Raw genomic sequence first — 20,348 nt, 5'->3', positions numbered from 1 at the left:
CCCCACATTGGCGACCTGTAGCCGTTTATGCTGATGCTAAACCTCACAGCGGAGGTCATTCACCTCCAGAGACAGACTACGCAGCTCTCTGCGAGCTCTGCAACTGAAACCATACCAAGGAGAAAGGAAAAAAAAATACCAAGCGTAGAGATGTCCTGCAACCAACTGCAGGGCGACTTTCTGTCACTTCTGACACGCCCGTGACAGCTATCTATTAAGCCTCTGTCAATTATTGACACTGCTGGATCTTTATGCAGATATAGGAGTTGTTTGCTGTAGAGCTGAAAAGATGGAGGTATGTTTTGAAATATCCTTAGCACCCATCTCCTGCCTGTATTTTTATACAGCAGAGGGGCAGTGGCTTCTGTCAGTCCATACAAATACCTGAAAGGATCTATTCAGAGATGATGCAGGGAATTGAAGGTATTATCCCACAACAATTCTATATATTGTTTTGGAGTAGTCTACTTTGGACCATAGGACCGCTTTACTAATGATTAGGGGCAATCACACATTTATCTTCTACCCTTTGATAGGTAAGCGATGTTTGTTGTGGAATAATCCATTTAAGGAACACCAAGGATCTGCTTTAGGCTCAAAAACATGTCTGGCATTTCTTTTAAAGACCATTTCAACAATTGAAAAAATGTAAAGTGTTAATTTTTAATTTGTTTTAAATATTATGATTTATTTTTAATGAAGTCAAATCTGAAAAATAATTTTAAAAGGTTTGGTATTTCCACTTTTAAACACTAGGGGGAGCAGCTACTGAAATTTGCCATGAAAACCTAGTATACAACTAGCTCACATTACGACCGCAGTAAACGTGGTGTGTGTGTGTGTGTGTGTGTGTGTGTGTGATGTCGCTCTTCCCCCTCCTCTTCTGGGTGTTTGTAAAAAGATAAGAAAGGATGAGTTTAGGATTACAGTGCAGAGCCATTTTGTTGGTGACTGCCAGTGATACTGACAAGTACAGTGTCACTGAGGACGGCCAGCACCACTGATTCTGTTAGTGCTGCTTGTTGTATCACGTGCGTGATTAGATATGCTTAGAGTAACACGCTGGGATTAGACACAGTGCTAAGTGTAGTGTATCACATGATGGAATTAGATATTGGGCTCAGCGGAGTGTATCACACAGGATGGGATTAAATCCGCAATATCTAATGTATGTGAGATGTGACCCCCGCTCCGTCCACTTCCATGGGAGCAGTGGTATAATGCGTGACCCTGCTCCGTCCACTATATTACTGCTCCCATAGAAGTGGACGGAGAGGGGTCACACATTATACCACTGCTCCCATAGAAGAGGAAGGAGCGTGGTCACACATCAAGGCACTGCAACCATAGAAGTGGACGGAGCGGGGTCACACATTACACCACTGCTCCCATAGAAGTGGACGGAGCGGTGTCACACATTTACACCACTGCTTGCTTAGAAATGTGTAAGTCTGCTTTGTCCACTTCTATTGGAGCAGTGGTGTAATATAAATGTCCTGTGCCTTTAATATGGCACTAAAGGGTGTTTACTGTTTACCTTAATAAATAAGTGAAAACACCTGGGGTCCCCACTATTTCTGGTAACCAGGCAAGGTAAAGCAGACAGCTGCTGGCTTATATTATCAGGCTGGGAAGTTCCCTGGTTTTTGGGCCCTTTGCTGCCTAAAAATAGCAGCCGACAGCTGCTCCAGAATTGGCACATCACATTAGATGCGTCAATTCTGATGCTTTGCCCGCCTCTTCCCAATTGCCACCGCACCAGGGTAATCGGGGTAATGGTAGTTGTGGTTGATGACAGCTGTAAATTGTCAAATATCACATCTGGCATCAAGCCCTGGTGCTAGTAATGGAGAGGCGTCTATCACACACCCCCATTACTAACCCACTAATGAAGAAAAAAATACACTGACAGAAAAATACATTTTATTTGAATGAAGACTCCCCGACACTTTCCCTGGTTCACCAATTTATTTTTGAAAAAAAAACAAAAAACATGCAGGTCCAATGTAGTCTACGGCGCTCCCACGACGATAACCGAATCAGACGTCCAAAGGCTATGGAGCCTTGTTCAGAGAATGACGCTCTATAGGCCGTAGCAGCAGCCACACCGGGTCCTGCTGCGCTCCGCGAGACCTGGCGGCTTTGATGAGCAGTGACCTCCGTAACTACACCGCTCATCAGTCGCCGAGTCCTCTGTATGATGGCCCCATATAGTGCACTACAGCATGATGGCCCCATATAGTGCACCACAGCATGATGGCCACATATAGTGCCCCACAGCATGATGGCCCCATATAGTGTCCCACAGCATGATGGCCCCATATAGTGTCCCACAGCATGATGGCCCCATATAGTGTCCCACAGCATGATGGCCCCATATAGTGTCCCACAGCATGATGGCCCCATATAGTGTCCCACAGCATGATGGCCCCATATAGTGCCCCACAGCATGATGGCCCCATATAGTGTCCCACAGCATGATGGCCCCATATAGTGCACCACAGCATGATGGCCCCATATAGTGTCCCACAGCATGATGGCCCCATATAGTGCACCACAGCATGATGGCCCCATATAGTGCCCCACAGCATGATGGCCCCATATAGTGTCCCACAGCATGATGGCCCCATATAGTGTCCCACAGCATGATGGCCCCATATAGTGTCCCACAGTATGATGCTTCTGAGCTATTCCTTGCACTTAAACAGTGGTTTTCTCCCACATATGGGGTATGGGCGTGCTCAAGAGAAATTGCACAACAAATTTTGGGGTCCATTTTTTCCTGTTATCCTTGCGAAAATAAAAAAAAAATTGTGTCTAAAGTAACATTTTTGTGAGTAAAAGTTAAATGTTCATTGTTTTCTTCCACATTCCAAAAATTTCTGTGAAGCACCTGAAGGGTTAATAAACTTCTTGAATGTGGTTTTGAGCACCTTGAGGGGTGCAGATTTTAGAATGGAGTCACTTTTGAGTATTTTCATAAAGGCCCCTCAAAGTCACTTCAAATGTGATGTGGTCCCTAAAAAAATGGTTTTGCAAATTTTGTTGGAAATATTAGAAATCACTGGTTAAATTTAACTCTTACAACTTCCTAACAAAAAAAGTTTTGGTTTCAAAAATTGGGCTGATGTAAAGTATACATGTAGGAAATGTTCTTTATTAACTATTTTGTGTGACATATCTCTCTGATTTAAGGGCATGGAGATTCAAAGTTTGAAAATTGCTACATTTTTGCCAAATTTAGATTTTATTTTATTATTTTTTTTTTTTCACAAATAAATGGCAGTTATATCAAATAAGTTTTAACAATTGTCATGAAGTACAATATGTCACGAAAAAACAGTCTCAGAACCAGTGGGATCCGTTGAGGCGTTCCAGAGTTATTACTAGTGTTGAGCGATACCTTCCGATATCGGGAAATATCGGATCGGATTGGATCGGACCGATACCGAAAAAGTATCGGATATCGCCGATTCCGATACCGGAAACCAATGCAAGTCAATGGGACATAAATATCGGAATTAAAATAAACCCTTTCTTTCCTTGTAGGTTATTTCTACATGAAGGAAAACAACTAAGAATAATGTAGAATGTATTGGGGGAGGTGGGGGAGACAATAAAGGCATAGAGGTTTAGCCCAGTCAAATGGAATAGCAGGAATTAATATTTTTTTATTATGTTCTGAGTTACGGAAATATTAACTATGTTAAGTATTTTTATATTTTGTCAGATATTTATGTTTCACTACTTCCATGCTCTTCACCTTCTTTTTTACTTCTCCCACACTTTCTCCTTCATCATCCTCAGCATCTTTTTCATCCACTTCTTCTTCACCTTCTTCTTCTTCACCTTCTTCGTATTATTCTTTTTTTTACATTCTTCATATTCTACTTCTTCATCTTCTTCATATTCTTCTTCTTCATCATATTCTTATTTGTGACAGGCATTCCTGTAGTTGTTATCTATAAAAGGTTGGACATTACACCTTTCGTTCTGCCCGTCACAAAAGATTTACAACAGGATTTGTCCGCGTTCAGTTTGGCCTGCAGCAGCAGGTCTTTTCCAGGGGCACCACGAGGAGGAACGGACTCACCCCCATACACTGCTTAGTCATCTTCTGCTTATAATTTAGATATTATCTTTTGCTCTGATTTTTAGTCTTATGCTTAATGTTCTTCTGCTTTTTGTTCTGCAGCTTCTTGTATTTCTGCTTCTTGGTTTTCTGTCTCTTGTTTTTCTGTATCTTGGTGCTTGTCTTCTCTTCTTTGTCTTCTTGGTCAACTTCTTCAGGGTCATCTTCTTGGTCTTCTTCGGGGTGGTCTTCAGGGTCGTCGTCTTCGGGGGTCCTCGTCTTCGGGGTCCTCGTCTTCTTCGGGTTGGTCTTCTGGGTCCTCGTCTTCGGGGTCCTCGTCTTCTTCGGGGTGGTCTTCAGGGTCCTCGTCTTCTTCGGGGTGGTCTTCAGGGTCCTCGTCTTCTTCGGGGTGGTCTTCAGGGTCCTCGTCTTCAGGGTCATTGTCTTCGGGGTCCTCGTCTTCTTAGGGTTGGTCTTCAGGGTCCTCGTCTTCAGGGTCCTCGTCAGGGAGATCCAGAGTGATTACCAAGAACCATTTCAAAAAGCTTGAACTTGGAAATGTAGCAGAAGGTACAAGAAAGCTGAGGAACTACCGAGGACCAGCTGACGGTACTGGAACCCGGATGGATAGCAGAAGGTACAAGAGCCAATGGAACTACCGAGGACCAGCTGATGTTACTGGAACTCGGTTACTAAGCAGGAGGTACCTGTGCCAGAAAGCACTACCAAGGACCAGCAGACGTTGGTGGAACTTGGATACCGAGAAGGAGGCACCTAATCCAAAGGCACTGCCGAGAACCAGCTGACGGTACTGGAACCCGGATGGGTAGCAGAAGGTACAAGAGCCAATGGAACTACCGAGGACCAGCTGATGTTACTGGAACCCGGATGGGTAGCAGAAGGTACAAGAGCCAATGGAACTACCGAGGACCAGCTGATGTTACTGGAACTCGGTTACTAAGCAGGAGGTACCTGTGCCAGAAAGCACTACCAAGGACCAGCAGACGTTGGTGGAACTTGGATACCGAGAAGGAGGCACCTAATCCAAAGGCACTGCCGAGAACCAGCTGACGGTACTGGAACCCGGATGGGTAGCAGAAGGTACCCATGTAAAAAAAAAGTTCAAGGCCGCGAGCCGGCCGCAGTTACCAAAACCCACAGTCCTACAGAGGGTGCTTGTCCTATTGGCACTATGGAACCAGCCTTCATTGCCAGATCCCGCAGCCCACATAGGAGTCACCTAAACTGCAGGCACCATAGAGTCGGCTAACCCGACCGCAACACGACAGGACAACGCATTGGAGGCAAAGTGACGTTGACACTACCCGGAAACAGCTGGCGTGCTGGAACCAGGCTGGGCAGGAGGGAGTACCCGTGCCAAAGACACTGCCGAGAACCAGCTGACGGTACTGGAACCCGGATGGGTAGCAGAAGATACAAGAGCAAATGGAACTACCGAGGACCAGCTGACGGTACTGGAACCCGGATGGGTAGCAGAAGGTACAAGAGCCAATGGAACTACCGAGGACCAGCTGATGTTACTGGAACTCGGTTACTAAGCAGGAGGTACCTGTGCCAGAAAGCACTACCAAGGACCAGCAGACGTTGGTGGGACTTGGATACCGAGAAGGAGGCACCTAATCCAAAGGCACTGCCGAGAACCAGCTGACGGTACTGGAACCCGGATGGGTAGCAGAAGGTACCCATGTAAAAAAAAAGTTCAAGGCCGCGAGCCGGCCGCAGTTACCAAAACCCACAGTCCTACAGAGGGTGCTTGTCCTATTGGCACTATGGAACCAGCCTTCATTGCCAGATCCCGCAGCCCACATAGGAGTCACCTAAACTGCAGGCACCATAGAGTCGGCTAACCCGACCGCAACACGACAGGACAACGCATTGGAGGCAAAGTGACGTTGACACTACCCGGAAACAGCTGGCGTGCTGGAACCAGGCTGGGCAGGAGGGAGTACCCGTGCCAAAGACACTGCCGAGAACCAGCTGACGGTACTGGAACCCGGATGGGTAGCAGAAGATACAAGAGCAAATGGAACTACCGAGGACCAGCTGACGGTACTGGAACCCGGATGGGTAGCAGAAGGTACAAGAGCCAATGGAACTACCGAGGACCAGCTGATGTTACTGGAACTCGGTTACTAAGCAGGAGGTACCTGTGCCAGAAAGCACTACCAAGGACCAGCAGACGTTGGTGGAACTTGGATACCGAGAAGGAGGCACCTAATCCAAAGGCACTGCCGAGAACCAGCTGACGGTACTGGAACCCGGATGGGTAGCAGAAGATACAAGAGCAAATGGAACTACCGAGGACCAGCTGACGGTACTGGAACCCGGATGGGTAGCAGAAGGTACAAGAGCCAATGGAACTACCGAGGACCAGCTGATGTTACTGGAACTCGGTTACTAAGCAGGAGGTACCTGTGCCAGAAAGCACTACCAAGGACCAGCAGACGTTGGTGGAACTTGGATACCGAGAAGGAGGCACCTAATCCAAAGGCACTGCCGAGAACCAGCTGACGGTACTGGAACCCGGATGGGTAGCAGAAGGTACAAGAGCCAATGGAACTGCCGAGAACCAGCTGGCGGTGCTGGAGCCCAGGGTAAATACTAAAAACAGAAGAGCCAGAGGTGTATTTGGAGGAGGTTTTAAATCCGTACTACAGTGGATGTGGACAAAGCAGGAGAATTTGCCGGACACACAGCTGGGGATCAGCTGACGTTACTGAATCCCAATAACACTGGAGCAAGCGTTGACTGTGCAGACGGCACTTCTGAGCAGCAACTAGCGGTATTGGAGCCCAGGGTAAATACTAAAAACGGAGGAGCCAGAGGTGTAATTGGAGCAAGTTTTAAATAAGTAGCACAGTGAATATGGACAGAGCAGGAGAAATTGCCGTGAACACAGCAGGGGAACAGCTGACGTTACCGAACCCCAATAACACCGCAGCAAGTGTTGACTGTGCAGACGGCACTTCCGAGCGCCAACTGGCGGTGCTGGAGCCCAGGGATAAGAATGAAAACAGAGGAGCCAGAGGTGTAATTCGAGCAACTTTAAAATGTGTAGTACAGTGGATGTGGACAAAGCAGGAGAAATTGCCGTCCGCACAGCAGGAGAACAGCTGACGTTACTGAACCCCAATAACACGGCAGCAAGTGTTGACTGTGCAGACAGCACTTCCGAGCGCCAACTGGCGGTGTTGGAGCCCAGGGTAAATACTAAAAACGGAGGAGCCAGAGGTGTAATTGGAGCAAGTTTTAAATAAGTAGCACAGTGAATATGGACAGAGCAGGAGAAATTGCCGTGAACACAGCAGGGGAACAGCTGACGTTACCGAACCCCAATAACACCGCAGCAAGTGTTGACTGTGCAGACGGCACTTCCGAGCGCCAACTGGCGGTGCTGGAGCCCAGGGATAAGAATGAAAACAGAGGAGCCAGAGGTGTAATTGGAGCAACTTTAAAATCTGTAGTAGTGAGAATGTGGACAGAGCAGGAGAAATTGCCGTCCGCACAGCAGGGGAACAGCTGACGTTACTGAACCCCAATAACATGGTAGCAAGTGTTGACTGTGCAGACAGCACTTCCGAGCGCCAACTGGCGGTGCTGGAGCCCAGGGATAAGAATGAAAACAGAGGAGCCAGAGGAGTAATTGGAGCAACTTTAAAATGTGTAGTACAGTGGATGTGGACAAATCAGGAGAAATTGCCGTCCGCACAGCAGGAGAACAGCTGACGTTACTGAACCCCAATAACACGGCAGCAAGTGTTGACTGTGCAGACGGCACTTCCGAGCGCCAACTGGCGGTGTTGGAGCTCAGGGATTACAGTTCAGGTGGTAGAAACATGAACAGAACAGGAGACCTGGATACTGTTGCCAACCAATTATTTATTCTGGAAGAGGACTGGCAAATTCATGAGAGATCCAGGCCTTGTTCATTTTGAGAAAAGTAAGCCGGTCAACGTTATCGGAGGATAGTCGCATGCGACGGTCTGTTAGTACACCACCTGCGGCACTAAAGACGCGTTCCGATAATACACTAGCAGCAGGGCAAGCTAGCACCTCCAGTGCATACTGACTAAGCTCTGGCCATGTATCCAGCTTACAGACCCAAAACTTGAAGGGAGAAGAGCCGTCTGGGAGTACACTAAGAGGGCAAGACATGTAGTCTGTCACCATCTGACGGAAACGTTGCCTCCTGCTGACTGGAGCTGTCTGTGATGGTGTAGACATTTGTGGCGGCGGGGACACAAAACTTTGCCACATTTCGGCCATACTGGTCTTGCCTTGTGCTGAGGCGCTGCTTCTGCTCCCTCTTTGTGCAGAGCTTCCTCCACTGCCTCGACGCACTGAGCTGCTTTGTAAAGCACTAGCAGCACTGCTCTCGGTTGGAATGGAGAACATGATGGAATGCACCAGTGCGTCTTGGTACTCCCGCATTTTACGCTCCCGGTTCAATGGTGTTATGAGGCTTTGTAAGTTGTCCCGGTAGCGAGGATCTAGGAGGGTGGACACCCAATAATCAGCCGTGTTGAGAATGTGGGCGATGCGGCGGTCGTTTCTGAGGCACTGCAGCATGAAATCAACCATGTGCTGCAGACTGCCAACTGGCCAAGAAACGCTGTCCCCTGCTTGAGGCGTGATCTCTGCCTGCTCTGCATCACCCCACCCTCGCTCTAGATACTGACTACTAGAGCATTGTGTACCTCCCTCCTCTGGACAGATGTCTTCCTCATCCATTGACTCCTCCTCATCCTCCTCACAAAGTGTCCCCTGCCTAGGCCTTTGTGAGGAACCACGTTGCGCAGACTGTAGAGAAGCAGATGGCATTTGTGACTCCTCATCCTCCACCTCTTCCAAAACCTCGTCCCTTAGTGCTTGCAGTGTTTTTTCAAGCAGGCAGATAAGGGGGATAGTCATGCTGACTAGTGCATCATCTGCACTCGCCATCCGCGTGGAATAATCGAAGGCACGCAAAACGTGGCAAATGTCCTTCATAGAGGCCCACTCAGTGGTGGTGAAGTGTGAACGGCGCGCACTGCGACTTGTTTGCGCCTGCTGCAGCTGGTACTCCATTACTGCTGCCTGCTGCTCACACAACCTCTCCAACATATGTAACGTTGAATTCCACCTGGTGGGTAGGTCACATATGATGCGATGTTCCGGAAGACATAATCGGCGCTGCAGAGCTGCAATGCGTGATCTTGCATTGCTGGAACGCCGCAAGTGAGCGCACTCTATGCGGACCTTGTGAAGCAGTGCATCAAGATCCGGATAGTCCCTCAAAAAACTCTGCACGACCAAGTTGAGCACATGTGCCAGACATGGGATGTGAGTGAGGTTGCCTAGGCCCAGAGCTGCCACCAGATTTCGGCCATTGTCACACACTACCATGCCTGGCTGGAGATTCGCTGGCACAAACCACACGTCACTCTGCTGCTTGATGGCATTCCAGAGCTCCTGCGCTGTGTGGCTTCGATTCCCCAAAGAAATTAATTTTAATACGGCCTGTTGACGTTTGGCCACGGCTGTGCTCATATCGGTCATCATAACAGGTAACACGGGTCGATGTGGAGGTAGACCGTGACGGCTCCTGCAGCGCTGATTCAGAGGAACTGGAGTATGAGGAGGAGTCAATGTGTACAGACTGGATTCCTGCAATCCTTGGAGTTGGCAGAACACGTACAGCGCCACTCTCAAGATCTGTACCCGGCTCCACAACATTTACCCAATGGGCAGTGAGGGAAAGGTATCGTCCCTGTCCATGCTTACTGGTCCACGCATCAGTGGTCAGGTGGACCTTGCTACTGACGGCGTTTTGTAGCGCATGTTTAATTTTTCCCTCCACATGATGTTGCAGGGCAGGGACGGCTTGCCTGCTGAAATAAAAGCGGCTGGGCACGTTGTATTGTGGGACTGCCAATGCCATAAAGTTACGGAATGTGTCAGTCTCCACCAGCCTGAATGATAGCATTTCAAGGGCCAGTAGTTTAGCAATGCCAGCATTCAGAGCCTGTGCTCGGGGGTGGTTTGCCGAGTATGGGCGCCTTTTCTCCCATGCCTGTGCTAACGATGGCTGTAGACTGGCCTGGGAGTGTGAGGATGACTGGGAAAGTGGTGCTGTGGGTGGAATTACACTGTGTCTCTGTACAACAGTGCCAGAGATTCTTCCATGGCGATCCTGTGAGGAAGCCGAACCAGCTGTGTGTGAGCTGGAGGAAGAGGCTACAACACGAGCTGAAGAGGTGGTAGGTGGCGCTGTAGGTTGGCCTAGGTCTTCAGTGTGTTTGTGTAACTCCACCACGTGCTTGGTCCGCACATGTTTCCACATATTTGTGGTATTGAGGTTGCTGACACTTTTCCCTCTTTTCACCTTCTGATTACACAGCTTGCATTTGACAAAGCAAATGTCATCTGCAACTGTGTCAAAAAAGGACCAGGCACTGCAAGTCTTGGGAGCGCCCGCTTTGGATTTTGGAAGAGCCATGCTCCTAATGGGTGCCGAAGTGGAGGCTACAGGCAACCAAGTCTGCCCCCTCCCTCTCCCTCCTTTTTGGGCCGTTCGGGGAATCTCTTCCTCAGAGCTGCTCCCACCACCTTCCTGTCCCTCACGCCATGATGGGTCAAGGACCTCATCATCTACACCACCCTCTTCAAACAACTGCTTCTCCTGGGTAGTCTCGACAGCACAGTACGCACCAGAAAGTGGCACCTGAGTCTCATCATCAGATGCGTACTGAGGTGTGCTGCTGACCATAGGCACTGGCCCACCCGCCTCTTCAGATTCAGAGAGACAAAACGGTTGCGCATCACTGCATACTACCTCTTCTTCAAATTCTCGAATTCTGCTTGGCTGGCCCCCTCTTTCCAAGCCAAGAGATTCAGAGAACAGAAGTAGAGATGGCTCCTGTCCAGGGCTCTCTGACTGCCTGGGCAATTTGGCAGGTGGTGAAGAGACAGATGGGTGCTCTTCAGTGCTCAGGACCTGAGAGGATCTGGAACTAATTGAAGTCGATGCGTTAGCTGCCATCCATCCGACAACGGCTTCAATTTGGTCCTCGCGCAGCAGTGGGGTACGGCTAGCTCCTACAAAGCTGCGCATAAAGGACTGTTCCCTGGTAAAACTGGGGGATGCTGAGTCACTGGTGCCCGCAGCAGGCACAGAATCCCCACGTCCTCTCCCTGCAGGCACAGAATCCTCACGTCCTCTCCCTGCAGAAACTCCACGCCCACGACCACGACCACATGCCTTACTCCCTGCCTTCTTCATCTTGGTAGACTGATAAAGATAGGCAGAAAAGTACTAAGGGCTTAGTGTGCTTATTCCTGAACAGCTGCTAACAGGTATAAGAAACACTAATTTTATAAAGTGTGGACTAGACTTTAATATGAGCTAATGTGGCCTACACAACTGTAAAGTGGAGTGTTTGGTGAACTTTATTTAGGTTTTTTTTGTCACAAAAAGACACTGGATGTGCCTAAAGATGTAATAACGATAGTATCACAAACTTTTTGTAGCTATTACAATGTAGGAAGGTAACCTACAATGCAATAGATGAGGCTGCAAAAAATAGGCTAATACTAATCTGGCTGGGGCTGCAGGGCCCAATGCTGCAGAAAGGCTCCTCTATCTACTCCTATATAGTGTGTTTGGAATCAATTTAGCTGAATATGGATGGAACCACCACACTAATAGGAGATATCAGGAAAAATTATGAATTGGCAATAAAGGACAATGTATGAGGCAGTGACACACACTGAGTGCACTACAACCAGACGGGGTTGAAGCACACACTACAGGATGAGCTGCACTCACACACCAGACCTTGCAGACAGCGGTGAACAGTACAGATGCAGAGCACTGTGCACTAGTGCTGCAAGACGGAAAAAAAATTCTCTATCTACTCCTATATAGTGTGTTTGGAACCAATTTAGCTGAATACAGATGGAACCACCACACTAATAGGAGATATCAGGAAAAATTATGAATTGGCAATAAAGGACAATGTATGAGGCAGTGACACACACTGAGTGCACTACAACCAGACGGGGTTGAAGCACACACTACAGGGTGAGCTGCACTCACACACCAGACCTTGCAGACAGCGGTGAACAGTACAGATGCAGAGCACTGTGCACTAGTGCTGCAAGACGGAAAAAAATTTCTCTATCTACTCCTATATAGTGTGTTTGGAACCAGTTTAGCTGAATACAGATGGAACCACCACACTAATAGGAGATATCAGGAAAAATTATGAATTGGCAAAAAAGGACAATGTATGAGGCAGTGACACACACTGAGTGCACTACAACCAGACTTGGCTGAAGCACACACTACAGGGTGAGCTGCACTCACACACACAGACCTTGCAGATAGCGGTGAACAGCACAGGGAACTGTGCACTAGCACTGCAAGGCACAGTGATTTAGAAAGTAGCTTGGGTAAAGCAGTATAGAGCAAATAGGTAGCTAAAACTGTCCCTCAGAACAACAGCGTCCTATCCCTAACTGAATTCACAGCAGAGTGAGCTCAAAATGGCGGCGGTGGCTTTTATAGTGCATCATGACATCATTTCAGCAGCCAATCACAGCCATGCCATTAGTTAAGATGCCTACATGCCTAACAGGATGTGCCCACACTTCTTAGGATCCTCATTGGCTGAATAAAATGAAAATGTCTCATTGCATTATGGGAACTTCCGATTCCGGTATACGATATTGCAATAGTATCGGAATTAAGTATCGGAATTCCGATACCGCGAATATCGGCCGATACCCGATATTTCAGTATCGGAATGCTCAACACTAGTTATTACCTCATAAAGTGGTTAGGGTTTCTTTGCATTGGTAAAGCCCTCTGGCAGCAGCTCAACTCCTGGCAGAACAAAAGGAGTTGGAATGTTAAAATGCAACATGCCTGATCAAGACAAAATTTAGATACTTCTGTACATGTGAGATACATCTATATAATGAAACATTGCAAAGTGCGCTGGATGAAGCTGTTCCTCCTACACATAGAACAACTTTTCATAGATGGCGGCAACTCCGGCACATGCTGAAATCATGTTTTCTCCAGCAGTGCTCCAGTTGTGCGGAACATCTGTGGAGAAAATCCAGTCTGGCTGAAGATTTCATCCATTATAAGTTTATTCTTAAAACATACAACTCTTCCCTTCATCTCTCCAAACAAGCCTACTTCAACACCTTCATCACCCCACTATTCAACAATCCTAAACAACTCTTTTCAGAAGCTCCTCAGTCCAAGAGTGCAGGCCCCAACCACCAACCACCAACCTCAGCGCTGACGATCTGGCCAATTATTTCAAAGAAAAAATTGACCATGTCGGACAGGAAAGTTTCTTCCAATCCCCTAATATCATGCATTCTCTTCCCTCCTGTACTTCATCTAACTTACTTTGTCTTTGAACTGGTCATGGAAGAAGTGACCAGACTCCTCGCATCTTCTCATCCTACTATCTGCACCAGTGACCCTATTCCCCCACATCTCCTTCAGTCCCTTTTCCCAGTTGTCACCACTCACCTGACTAAAATATTTAACCTCTCTCTCATCTGGTATCTTCCTCCTTTAAATACGCCAGCATACATCCATTACGTTAAAAAAAAACCTCAAACCAGACCTGCACTGCTAACTACAGACCTGTTTCTAAACTTCCCTTCATCTCTCAACTCCTGGAATGTTTGGTCCATTCCCGCCTAATCAATGTATCTTTTGCTGCCTCATTTTCTCTTCCCCTTACTGTTAGGGTTCCTCAGGGTTCAGTTTTAGGTCCCCTTATCTTCTCCCTACATACTGCCCCTATTGGACAAACCATCAGTAGATTCAGTTTTCAGTACCATCTCTATGCCGATGATACCCAATTATACACATCATCTCCTACCATCACCCATTCATTACTACAAAATACCAGTGATTGTCTTTCTGCTGTCTGTAACATCATGTCCTCCCTCTACAACAGAATCTATCAAAACCTGAACTTGTATTTCCTCCCTCTACTAACCTTCCCAAGCCTAATATTACATTTCCGTGTGTGGTTCTACCTTTACTTCCCAGCAACATGCCGCTGTCTTGTGGTTATATTTGACTCAACTCTTTCCTTCACTCACTACATCTGATCGCTTGCTCATGTCACCTTCACCTCAAAACATCTCTAGAATTTGACCTTTTCTTACTGTTGACTCTGCAAAAACTCTTACTGTTGCTCTTATGTATTCTCGTCTGGACTGTTGCAACTCTACTAATCAGTCTTCCTCTTACTAAACTCTCCCCTATCCAGTCCATCTTGAATTCAGCAGCCAGGATCATATTGCTTTCCAACCACTACACCGATGCTTCTAACCTGTGCCAGCCATTGCACTGGTTGCCCATCCGCTACAGAGTGCAATATAAACTTTCTCACTCTCACCCACAAAGCACTCCACAGTTCTCTCCTCCCTCATCTCTGTATATAACCCTACCTGTGCCCTCCGTTCCGCTAATGACCTAAGACTAACATCCTCAATAATCCAAACCTCCCACTCCTGTCTCTAAGACTTCTCTGCGCCAATTCTTTGGAATGCATTACACAGGACACTTCAATCCCCAATACCCACAGTTTCAAGTGTGCCCTAAAAATGCACTTCTTTAGACTGGCCTATCGTCTCACCTCACTTATCTAACTATTCCCATTTTTCCATTACCAAAATTTTCCTACAAATCTGGTCTTCATAGCATCTGTTTACATACCCTCCATGCACTTAATAGCCCTCTGGGTCTGTACTTGTACACATACTGGCTGGTGACCGGTTCATGCAGCATTATGTGAACACCCTATTTATTATATTGATGGTTGTACTATACAATAAAAGCACTTTTTACCATCTACCTTTTGTGCCTCCCCAATTTTTTCATGGACAATAAGCTTGTGAGCAGGGCCCTCACAAATGAAAAGTGCTGCGGAATATGTTGGCGCCATAGAAATAAAATTATTATCATTATTATATGTGTATGGGCAGCCTGTGAGTGGTATGTAAATTGTATGTTCTTATGTCATGTGACTTTCATCTGACTATCGTGCAGCAAAATATTAACAGGAAAATTATTTGTACCACAGCAGCATTCACATAGAAAAAGTCTGTATCCTTTGCATGGAAGTGAACCAATGTATAAAACTGGCCATAGCTTCTTTATTGGATTATTATTCTTTATAGGCCTTTTCTACTACAAAACTCTTCCCCTTTCTCTGTTTTTTCCCCTCTTATTTCTTTTCCACTTGTTTCCCTCTTTTTACTTTGTTGAAGAATGTCTTATTCTTCTAATTTCCTTGGGCCTGTTTCACTATTTGCATTTTTTTTCTTGTCAGTTTTTTTTCTTTATCTTGTGGTGTTATGGCATTTTTTGCGGCAAATTCTGTGAAATAGTATACATGGTTCACAAATTTTGTGCAAAATCACAGAGGCAGTTTATTTGTCTTTAAGTTTTTTTGCAACTTTTTAACTTATGTTCTGCTAAAATGCTGCAAACTACACACCAAAAATTCAGGCATATGTAAAAATCACAATTGATGAATTAAGTGAATAAAAACAAACTAGAAACCCTAAACTCCACCTACAGTGACAAACCTAAAAAAAGGAAAAACAGGCTCACAAATATAAAGACTTTACAAAGGCACAAATTGAAAGAACAATAAGGCAATAATGAAGAACGGGCAAAAAACCCTCAAAATCAGATAAAAAGAAGGCACCAATGCAATAATGAATTGGGCTTCTTATGTTTAGATTCCTCTACCAGCTTATAGTTACCTTCTCCAGTAATTTACAATTGTGATTGATAAGGGTTTTCAGTAATACTTTTTTCCCTTCTTCTGTCTAAGGAGGCTCCATTTCCAAATGATAGTTAGCCATTAATAATAGGAGGTTTTGAAAAACTTTATAAAATCAGATTCCACATTCATGTTATATAGCCAGAGCAACGCTTTTCGAACGCAGGGCTTGCGTTCTTTGTCAAGAGACTTGACATTCACCCAGCCCCCACTTCCCCAGTCGCACTAACTGGAGCTCTATGGAACGCACGCTCCATCCGTAACAAACTTTCCTACATTCATGAACTTTTCATTACTAACAAACTTTCCTTCCTCGCCATCACCGAAACCTGGCTCACCGCTTATGACAGAGCTTCTCCAGCTGCACTCTCATATGGTGGATTCCACCTTTCCCACACACCCCGCCCCAGCAGCAAACATGGTGGAGGATTAGGCTTTCTACTATCTGATTCCCGTGCCTTCACCCAAATGCCACTACCGCCCTCTGATACTCTTCCCTCTTTTGAGGTGCACTGTGTGCGCATCTCCTCCCCCTCCAACCTGCAACTGGCTGTCATTTACCGTCCCCCAGGGTCAGCCACCACCTTTCTCGACCATTTCACCACCTGGCTACTTCACTTCCTTTCCACTGACATCCCCACTATCATCATAGGCGACTTCAACATCCCCATTGACACTTCTCACTCATCTGTCTCTAAGCTTCTATCCCTTCCTTCCTCCTTTGGCCTTGCTCAGTGGCCTTCCACAGCCACTCACAAAGATGGCCACACACTGGACCTCATCTTCACCCTCCTCTGTTCCCTATCTATCCTCTCTAACTCACCTCTCCCTCTATCTGACCACAACCTACTTACATTGTCTTCCCTCTCCTCTCCAGGTCCACAAACCTCACTCCACATCCTCGCAGAAATCTCAAACACCTTGACCTACACTCACTCTGAATCCCTCCTCCCTCTTACAGACATAAGTTCCTTACATGATGCATATGTTGCTGCTGCTTTATATAACACCACAACAGCTGCAGCTCTCGATTCGGTCACCCCTCTCACACACCCAAGCTCGCACAATCAATAGGCAACCCTGGCACACCAACCGGACTAAAGAACTGTGACAGGCCTCTAGGGTTGCTGAGCGGAGATGGAAAAGGTCCCGCTCCAACGAGCACTTCATCACATTCAAACAATCCCTCACCATTTTCAAGTCCACACTCACTGCAGTAAAACAAACTTACTTATCTCTCATATCCTCCCTGTCTCACAACCCTAAACAGCTATTCAACACTTTCAATTCTCTCCTCCGTCCCCCAGTGCCTCCTTCCTCTCCTCTCATCTCAGTCAAAGACCTTGCTTCATTCTTCAAGCAGAAGATTGACACCATCATACAAAGCGTTTGCCTTAAGTCCCCACAGCCTCTCCTCATATCTACCCAACCTTCCTCCTCCAAAACTAGCTTCTCCACCACTACAGAGGATCAAGTTTACTCTTTACTCTGTGAACTCGACCCAGTCCTGTCCCACCTAATCCCTAACCTTTCCACAGCCTTCATCCCAACCCTAACCCACCTCTTCAACCTGTCACTAACAACTGGCGTTTCAAACATGCCTCAATCACACCCATCCTCAAAAAGCCCTCCCTCGACCCATCCTCTCTGTCTAGCTATAGCCCCATATCGCTCCTCTCCTATGCCTCAAAACTACTGGAACAACATGTCCACCTGAACTGTCCTCCTACCTCTCCTCCTGCTCCCTCTTTGCTTATAATCAGGCTTCCAATTGCACCGTTCTACTGAAACTGCCCTGACTAAAGTCACCAACAACCTACTTACCGCTAAATCCAAGAGTCACTACTCTGTCCTCCTCCTCCTGGACCTGTTATCTGCCTTTGACACAGTGGACATCAGAGACTTGGCCCTATCTTGGATCTCTTCATACCTAACAGACAGGACATTCAACGTCTCCCACTCACACACCACCTCCTCATCTCGCCCCCTAACTGTCGGTGTCCCCCAAGGTTCAGTCCTAGGGCACCTGCTCTTCTCTATCTACACCTTTCGCCTGGGACAGCTCATAGTCTCACGACTTTCAGTATCACCTCTATGCTGATGATACACAGATCTACCTCTCTGGACCCGATATCTCCTCCTTACTAACCAGAATCCCACAATATCTGTCTGCTATTTCATCCTTCTTCTCTGCCAGATTTCTAAAGCTTAACATGGACAAAACTGAATTCATCATCTTTCTCCCACCTCATTCAACCCCCCTAACTGACCTATCCATCAAAGTTAATGACTGGCCATTCTCCCCAGTAACACAAGCTCGCTGCCTCGATGTAACCCTGGACTCTGATTTCTCCTTCAAACCACATATCCAAGCCCTCTCCACTTCATGCCGACTCCAACTCAGAAATATCTCCCGGATCCGCACATTCCTCAGCTAAGACTCTGCAAAAACACTAGTGCATGCCCTCATCATCTCCCGCCTCGACTACTGAAACCTCCTGCTCTGTGGCTTCCCTTCTAACACTCTCACACACCCCTCCAATCTATCCTAAACTTTGCTCCCTGACTAATCCACCAGTCCCCCCCGCTATTCCCCGGCCTCTTTTCTCTGTCAATCCCTTCACTGGCTCCCCATTGCCCAGAGACTCAAGTTCAAGACCCTAACCTTGGCATACAAAGCCATTCACAACCTGTCTAGTCCATACATCTGTGACCTAGTCTCCCGGTACTTACCTGCACGCAACCTCCAATCCTCACAAGAACTCCTTCTCTACATTTCTCTTATCTCCTCTTCCCACAATCGCATACAAGACTTCTCCTGTGCATCCTCCCTACTCTGGAACTCTCTAACCCAACATATCAGACTCTCGCCTACCGTGGAAACCTTCAAAAGGAACCTGAAGACCCACGTCTTCCGACAAGCGTACAACCTGCAGTAATCACCGCTCCAGCATACCACTGCACGACCAGCTCTACCCCCACCTACTGTATCCTCACCCATCCCCTGTAGATTGTGAACCCTCGCGGGCAGGGTCCTCTCTCCTCCTGTACCAGTTGCTGACTCGATTTGTTCAAGATTATTGTAAATGTATTTGCTATGCATACCCCTTTCCACATGTAAAGCGCTATAATGATAAATAATAATAATATTTGTGGCGTTTTTTGCTGCGTATTTTTGAACACCCATTAATTCCTATGGGTGAAAAAAACGCAGCAAATACGCAGCAAAAACGCAGGTGCGTTTTCTGCTGCAGAAACGCTGAAAGGAGTGACATGCTCTATTTTCCAAATACGCAAGTAAGGCAAGGCTGCGTTCACACATTGCGTATTTCCCTGCGTTTTTTTACGCTGCGTATTTTCCTGCTTTTTTTACCTGCATTTTTTTACACAGGTAAAAAAAGCACCTCCATTCACACACTGCGTAGAAAAGCGCAGCAAAAAACGCAGTGTGAAATGAAGTGTGACATGTATAATGTATGTGTCTGTGTATACTGTGCGTTATGTGTCGTGTGTGTGTGATTGTCCCCCTAGTAGTGTACGTACAGACAGCTTCTGGCTGCTGTACATACACTGCTTTAAAAGAAATAAACTATGGATACTCACCTATCCGATGGATGGGAGAGGCGCCCGCTCCGGTCCCGCGGCTTCCAGCATCTGCCGTGAAGCGATCAGCTGACTGTCACGTGACCGGCTTGTAAATCAGCTGACCGGATGCCGGTTAGCTTACAGCTGATCGCTTCACCGGCAGATGCTGGAAGCGCGGGACCGGACCGGACGGCTCTCCCATCCATCGGATAGGTGAGTATCCATAGTTTCTCCTGCGCCTCCATAAAAAAGTGCTGGAATTACGCAGTGTGTGAACACCGCTGCGTAATTCCATCGCTTATAATGGGCACAATAGGAGAAAGCGCGGGACGCAGCTGCGTAAAGAATTGACATGTCAATTCTTTACGCAGCTGCGCTTTCGCGCTGCATAAAATCACACAGTGTCTGAACGGCAAAGGGAATTTCCCATTCACTTTGCTGGCAGACACAAGGCACATTGCGTATTTTCGCGCGCGCTTTTTCAAAATAAGCAATGTGTGAACGCAGCCTAAGGCAGAAAATACGCAGCAAACAAAAACCAACATGTGTGAACAGAGAATTCTGGTTTCTCATAGACTTTGCTGGTGCTGCTAGACGCAGCATAAAAATCTGCTGCAAAATCCACAGCAAAACACAACGTGTGTGAACATAGCCTGAGCCTCTCATCAGTGTAGAACAGACTGGCTGAGGGTGACGCCCTTGAGGCAACTTGTCGGATGTACTGGTTTTCTTTAAAGAGGCCAGCTGAGTATGGAGTCTATGGGAGAAAAGTATGCAGTAACCGATACTTCCCCAACCTTGCCCCATGGATGTCACACTCAGCCAAACAGATGCTGCTCTACACTGATGATGGGCACACA

This window comes from Phyllobates terribilis, unplaced genomic scaffold, assembly GCF_046119375.1.
Source record: "Phyllobates terribilis strain yellow unplaced genomic scaffold, ASM4611937v1 Scaffold_5__5_contigs__length_657084704, whole genome shotgun sequence".
NCBI classification, from domain to species: domain Eukaryota; kingdom Metazoa; phylum Chordata; class Amphibia; order Anura; family Dendrobatidae; genus Phyllobates; species Phyllobates terribilis.
The sequence above is the reverse complement of the archived record's forward strand: the minus strand, read 5'-3'. Positions refer to the sequence as shown.